The sequence below is a fragment of the Glycine max genome, chromosome 9 (assembly GCF_000004515.6).
Source record: "Glycine max cultivar Williams 82 chromosome 9, Glycine_max_v4.0, whole genome shotgun sequence".
NCBI lineage: Eukaryota > Viridiplantae > Streptophyta > Magnoliopsida > Fabales > Fabaceae > Glycine > Glycine max.
This window is the reverse complement of record NC_038245.2, coordinates 9,144,242-9,152,019: the sequence shown is the minus strand read 5'-3', so window position 1 is coordinate 9,152,019 and position 7,778 is coordinate 9,144,242.

Sequence of the window (7,778 nt, the reverse complement as noted above, 5' to 3'; positions counted from 1 at the left end):
GTTGTAAAACCAGTTTGAGCAAGTTTAGATTAATGTTATAGACTTGTATGAGATGAGAGTTTGCTCCAAAATTACCCCATTCTCAATTTCACTTCTCAAACATTGAAAATCCACTAAATTGAGGGGTTTTAGATACCTAGATTTTGAGTTGCTTTGGTCTGAAGCTTGTCTTTGGTTTAGATATGATTTATACATGATTTAGGACTTGTAGGATCCAATTTGGGCAAAATTGGATGAGGGCAAAATTGATTTCGAAAATCTGCACTATTATGCAGAATTTTGCTGTTGAAATGTGCAGCAGAATTTTGTGCTTGTGCAGAAAATGCTTATGCATGGCTGGTTGTGGAAAGGGTTGTAGATATTGGGTTCTGGACGTTTTCTAGCAGATCCCAACGGTCAAAATGTAGACTTATGTACTAGGGACCTCCAGTAAAATTTTCGAGTCGATCCAACGGTGAACAAGTTGGAATGAAGAGAATATTATTGGGGTATTTGAGTAAGGAAAGTTGTGGTATTGGTTTGTGTTTTGGGCAGAGTTTTCTGCCTCTGCCCTGTTTTCTTGGTTTTTGATAGTTCATGATGTTTGGATGTTGAATTGCTTGGATGTTGTGGAAGCTTGGAGGGATTGATGGGGACCCGGTGTTGAGAGGAATGAGGATAAGGGCTACGTGGGAGTACGTGAGCTCAATTGAAGGTGGGCAACTGGGGATGGTGGATTTATGTGTGATTTGTGGATGTGGAGAGTCGACTTGCACCATCGCCCGATCGCCACCTAGTACCACATATGACGGGTACCCCATAATCCTACAAGCTTGAAGTGAGAAAATATGGAAGAGTCAGTCTTCCTACTTTTATTCGTTGACCACAGAGTGGTACCTGGAGATATGTCGCGGGGGTCAGGAGACCTTGGGGACGTCAGGTGGGGTGCTATTGCCCAAAACCAAGCTTGAACAATCCCGACTCAACCCGGGCATAGTCAGTCAGTGAGAACCTCTGATGTACCTAAACAGGCGAGGTCCTGGCAGTCAACCGATAAAAGAACAAAGACCACAAAGTAAGGAGGCTTGTGTGGTGGCTGGCCAGCTATGGATCTTGAGTGATATTTGGAATATGGCCTCTGGTAATCGATTACAAAGGGTGTGTAATCGATTACAAGGCTTAAAAATTGGGTCAGGAAGTTGAGATGACCTCTGGTAATTGATTACCAAGGGGTGTAATCGATTACCAGGCTTAGAAATAGAGACAGTATGTTGAGGAGGCCTCTGGTAATCGATTACCAATACTGTGTAATCGATTACACAGAGTAACAGGTCACTGGTAATCGATTACCAGTTATGTGTAATCGATTACACAGTGCATATTGCTGGTTTTCATGTTCTGAAGCTGTGTAACTCGAGTTGGCCTCTGGTAATCGATTACCAATGCTGTGTAATCGATTACCTGAGAAGGAAATCCTTGAGACACACCTTTTTAATTGCATGTAGTGGTTATGGGACGCATTGTGTTGTTAATCGTAGTTAGGTTTCTCGTGAAAGAGTCTACCCCTTTCTTTTATTTCTTGTAGATCGCGATGGCAGCGCAATTAATCCATGACCGAGTGGAGATGGAGTGCCTAGAGGGAGTTGGGGAGACCCTCGAAGGCAATGCAAGGTGCCGATTCCGGGGCACGATTTGATTCATGGCTACTTCATTGGTACATCCAGAGGAACCAGCACGCACGCTTCATCGCACTGTGGAGTGAATATTACCTACACCTACTCCATATCGACTAGTGGAGCCAGTCCAAGTGATAGAGGGGACGTCATCTGAGGAAGACCCTGAGGAGGACCCAGAGGAGCTACCTCCTGAGCCTGCTGTGGATGCTCTTGACTTTCCAGAGGGTGATGAGGACCCACTCCCTGAGGTGGATTCTCCCGAGGACGTCATGTCGGCATCTGAGGCAGACTCTACGGAGGAGAGCGGTCCTGGAGGGATAGCGACTAGTGGAGGTTCTTCATCATAGCAGACGGCTCCTTAGACTAGGTTTATATACTTTTTGGGGTGGGTGTATCTAGTACAGACAGTTAGGTTTACTCTTTTGGTTTTTGTATGGGTAGACATATTGTATAGGAATTTGATGATTGTATACATGTGGCTGAAGCCACCACAATGAATACCTTTGCTCTGGATGTCACTATGTATTTTGTAAAACTCTCATATTTTGGACAGCTTTAGATGATGAATGTACTTATGTTTAATCTTGTTATTTGAAAAGAAAGTGTCAACAAACTTTATTTGAAAGAGAGTTCATCGACCGCATTTTATTTTATTATTTTACACGTGACGACCTAAAATGATGGCTGGTACACTTTTAGTTTTTGAAAGAGCAGAATATTTTAGAGGTTATGCGTGATCAGAAAGAAATGACTCTAAATAGAGTTGTGAACTGGTCATTCAGGACTATATAGTGATGATTTTCCTTCTGAACTTAATTACTGTGAAAAAGAGAAAGAAACGAAAAAGAAAAAGAAAAAAGAAAAAAAAAATTTCCCATGATTTTTTGTTATTTAAATCATTACTATTAAACCAGTCATTATTTAGGGACGCCACATTGACAGCGAGGGTCAACAGAAAGATGATCCTTCTGTTGAGTATGTTATTGATGCAACAACTTGGGCTGAATTTGCAAAAAGCCGCCAAACCCCTAATTGGCAGGTTTATTTTACTAGCTAGTTTTGTATGTAGAATTGAATTTGTTAACATATTTGTATTTACTAATTTGAAGAAAATGCTTTTGTTTTTTTGGTACGGGAATACAGAAGAAGGCCCAGGAAATTCAAAAATACAATGACTGCCCGCACTTATTGTCTCATGGGGGTTATGAATTGCTTGAAAAAAAATTAATGGACGAGAAAAGGAAGACACGAGAACACTAAGTTGAATTTACTGAAAATTTGTTAGTGAGTGTCAACCCACCATCCCCCGTTTCTAGACATGTCAAGTGAAAGATGGCCTGCACAAAGCGATATGGCTAGATGACCTTAACAGTGGCCCAACAAATATCAGACAAAATTGTGAGTAATTACCTCGGCGTTTGATAGTGGGACTTAATTAATTGTATAATAAGAATCTTTGTTGGATTGTAAATTCATGTTGTATTGTTCACATGACTCTTTAGAAGAGCAGATGATGTAGGGCAGCTTTGTTCCTCATGGTCATGAGGACATATTGAACACTGTTATAGGCCGATCGGAGCATCCAGGTCGCGTACGTGTGACGGGGATAGGTGTGACAATCAACCAGTACTTTGGACAGGCCTCACGTGGCTCCAACACTTCCTCTGCATCAATCACTCAACAAAAATTGGCTAAAATCATCGGTAACTTGAACGAAGAATGGAGGAAAGAAGTAGAAGAATAAAACAAGAACCTACAGGAAGCGTGGAGGAGGAAGGTAGAAGAGGAAAACAAATGTACTTTGGAGATAATTAAACAAGAGTTGAAACAAGCAATCAAATTGGAGTTATCCCAAATTGAATCCCAACACTCACCCCCACTTCAGCCACCGGATATACAAGTATTAGCTGCACGTGTGAGCATGAAGGGGAGCTGTGCTAAAGCTGACACAAATCCATTAGGTAAAGAGACTTTTGATGTGCATGTTGATACCATGGGCTTGTATGTAGTTGCTGAGCAGTCTACTCAACTAGTGACATAGGGAAAAGTGTATGACAGTTTGTCCACCATACTCAATGTCCCTTATACGGATGATGTGATTAGGGTGAGTGTTGTCAAAGTTTACAACGGTGACGCTCAGCTCCCTTTCTCGACATTGAAAATTCAGCTTGTGAGGTAGGTCGTTGGCACATTTGTGGGGTGGCTAACACATTTTGTGAAACCCGTATCTAATGAGGTAATTAGTTTTGCCTCTGAATATTAATTTTAGTCACATTGTTAAAAAAATTAGCGTAATTGATATTTTCGTTAACCATGTAGGATTAATAGAAGCGTCTGCCGAAACCGGTTAAATTTGCTGAAATGGATAATGTAGTGGCTGCACTTGATCCATTGGGAGAATTGGTAAAGAACTTGTTTGATATTTACCAAAAGCCAATTGAGTTGCCGTGGGATGAGGCAAAATTTGGGATACCTAATGTCAAAGATGACTTTTTCATCACATACGCAAATGTTACTGAGATAATTTTGGGTGACAAGTGTTTAAACATATCCATACTACAATTGTGGTTGATATAAGTAAATTTGGTTTAGTAGGTGTTTCATTTGTTAACTGATAATGTAAGTAGGTTAAAATATACCATTAACAATATTTATGTTAAATGTTTGAAACAGGTTTATGAATGATTGGAGAACAAGCTTAGGTTATGGATCACTATATGGTTTCCTTGAACCTCAGTCTATACACCACGCAAAGAACAGACGTGAAGAATGTTAACATTACATTCAAACATGGTGCAAGGAATCACAACGAGAAGTGTACTTGGGAGCTTACCTAAATCAGTAAGTTGAATTGATGTTGTACAATGTGGATATTACTTTGAAATAACTACCTTAAGTAAACATATTTCATATTGCATTTAGAGTCATGTTGAAACCTGAGGCTACGAGTGTGGATATTATGTCATGTATTGGATGTGGTGCATAATGAGCGGTGGTTTGAAGAATGAATGGAATATGGTATGTTTACTATAGCACATTTTAATTGTTACTTTCGTATGAAACTCTAATTCCAATGTTTTATGTACGTCAGTCATTTGATATTTACAATTTTGCAGTAGTTTTGTGATGGAACACCGTTAGACAAAAAGGCCATGACAACACTTCACAACAAATGGGTGGCATATTTTCTCCATATTAAAAACATGGAATTTATAAAAATTTAGATGACATATGAAAATTTTTCTTTCAAACTAAACATTTTCATTGTATATTGATAACAAACAATTATGGTCAGTTCACATTTATTTTAGCAATAATATACATTTGCTTTAGTAATACTTGGTTACCCTCCATTTTTAGCAAGTTCACCTTCCAGAACATTTTATTTAGAATGGTGGGATATTTTTTAGTTTCCATAACATGATTTTTTGCTTATTTGTTAAATCAAGATTACAGTTTTCATGGTTCCTTGTCTATATAAGCAAATTTATGCAACTGTTCAAGTATGGGGTTGTACAAATGCTTGACTTACTTCAAGATGTACAATATTGGGAGAAATTCTACTTGTGGGGCCGGTTACAAAAACCAGTATGTTACCTTCTATTTTCCTCTTCATGTCTAGAATCATTTGATTCTTGATGTTTCGTCAGCTCTAAGCTAGATTCTTAATTTTCATATATCAATATCATCAAATAATCTCTGAATAAAAGAAATAGATATTTTATTTTTGGCATGTTTGCTAATTTATATTTTCTCGTGTTCAAGTAGGACCATTTGTATAGTAAGTACTTTTAAGCTTTGTGATTCACCTCTTATTCACAGACTGCCGTCATGAAGTAGCAATGAAGGTAGATATGTAGAGGAACACTAGTAACATATAGAGGGGGACAAAAAAAAAAGAAAAAAAAGGCATTGCAGTTACACTAATAAAAGAAATTATGGACCATGACTAGTGTTTTAAAATAAGCAAAGGAGCCTATTCAATTATTGGAAGTTTATATGTGGTAATCCGATTGTTGGTTAATTTCGCTCCTAAATAGCCATGTAAATCTATGCCTTGTACCTCATATCACGAGAAGTCTTGTACTGCATACTTGTATGCATACAACATATATACCAAAGTGTACCATAGTTCATGAAACATTTCTGCTAGGCTAGTGTCACATATCTATCTTAGTTTGCCTGTCATCAATTTTCCTAATAATTTGAATCCATAATTGAGGCCTATTTCTTTTCCCTATGTTTTTGGATGTGTTTCTTTCAGGTTTATATTGTTGTCGATAATTTAGATGTCAACAGTATCAAATCTGTTAACTTGAGAGCTGTAGTGTAAGCTGCTCTTGTCCTGCTTCCATCACAATTCACAGAGGTATAGTTCTTTCTTAGTAAATTTTTTACTTTGGGAGTTAGAACAACTGAAATGATGGAACCACATCCTTGCAGGAAGATCAATATGCCAAAGTATGTGTATGAAATGTTACAACTGAAATGATTGAACCACATCCTTGCAGGAAGATCACAAATGTTATTTGCTAAGGATAAAAATGAGGTATTCCTTTGTTGCTACTTAAGTGGGATGTGGTATGAAATGTTAATTTCTTTTTTTTTCATATATGTGTCCTGTTGCCTTATGTTTTTAATGAGGTTCCTTTTTTTCACAATCTGTCCAGGTGAAAAAGATTATTACTGGGCAGTTTGATCTATTCCAGTCAATGTATAAGCCTTTTCTCAAAGAATATAAGGCTAAGAAGTTATTGAGACTTTCATCAACTACCAATATTCAAATACATGCCACTCAACTTTTTATCATTTGGTATACATTTTTGGGAGGATTAGAATTTATGATATCTTTACCAACATATATTTCCAATTTAACATGATGAACTAAAAAATGATTGACAACATTAAAAATAATTGATTAGGCATTTATTTGGTTGATTCAGTGTAAATTGAAAATATATTAAGTAGTAGTTCTCCCGTTGATTACTTGTTTTATCATGCATTTGAAAGAATTTAGCTTTGTTGTGCCTTGAAATCTATGTTAAAGTATTACCTCTTGATAATTTAAATATTGCAAACAAACTTGTAGTTTATGAATTTTTTTACCCAAAAAAAAAAAAGAAAAAAGAACCGTATCCTATGACATGTAATGCATGAACTTGTGATTCCTTCTATTTATGCTTATCCTGTTATTTGGCGCCACTCGATGTTGTCATGAGGGGGATATATGTCTTTTTTCCCTTTCTTTCTTTAGTTTCTGTTAAGAAGGAGAAATATAAGCAATGTTTTGCTGCTATTTTGTGTTTTTCATCTTGTAGATATTCTAATTTTCTCCATGCTAGCAGAGTTGAGATCAGTAAGCTTAAAATGAGTATTGAAGGGTCTAGCTCTGGAAATAATCTGGTTGTTACTGATGTTGACAATTTTCAACCTGAGTCTTTAGATAAGTACAAAGAAGAAATTAACAAATTGCAAATGGAAGTTGAACGGTACATGGAAAAGAATATAGGAAATCCTAAACCTAGAAATTTTTAAATAATGTTGGAGAAATGAGAACATAAATAGTATTTATGATGATGTTGGGAATAAGTATATTCCGGCCATAATTTTTTACTTCTGTTTGCCATTCTGACTTTGGAACCAAGTTTTTAGTTTTTTTGTTATGCATTTTAGATAAATCACATGTACGAGGAATGTAGACTAGTTATTGATCAATCATGTGGAGAGCTTGTAGAATTTGTACGAACAGACATTTGGGATTTTGTTATTTTATTTATTGTGCAACAACTAATACAACATTTTGCCACTATTGCTCAAGAGGCCGCAGCTCAAAATTTGGCTTTGCTTGTTCCACTTTTTTCAAAACATGGATGAATATTTCAAGGTCAACCTCACTATATATGCTTCGAGGCAATCATGGAGCAGATTTATGACTTTAAAGAATTGACTGCAATGTAAGGTTTGTAATAGGTTGATGGGAAAGTATAGGGAATTGAGCCTTTTACTCTTATCATACATAATATCACAAATTTTATTTTTTTTTAAAAAAAGGAAGAATTGATAAAGAGTTGGTCCGATTATTTGTTTTATTTGTTGTTAGGTGCATAAGTTGATGTTCCAATT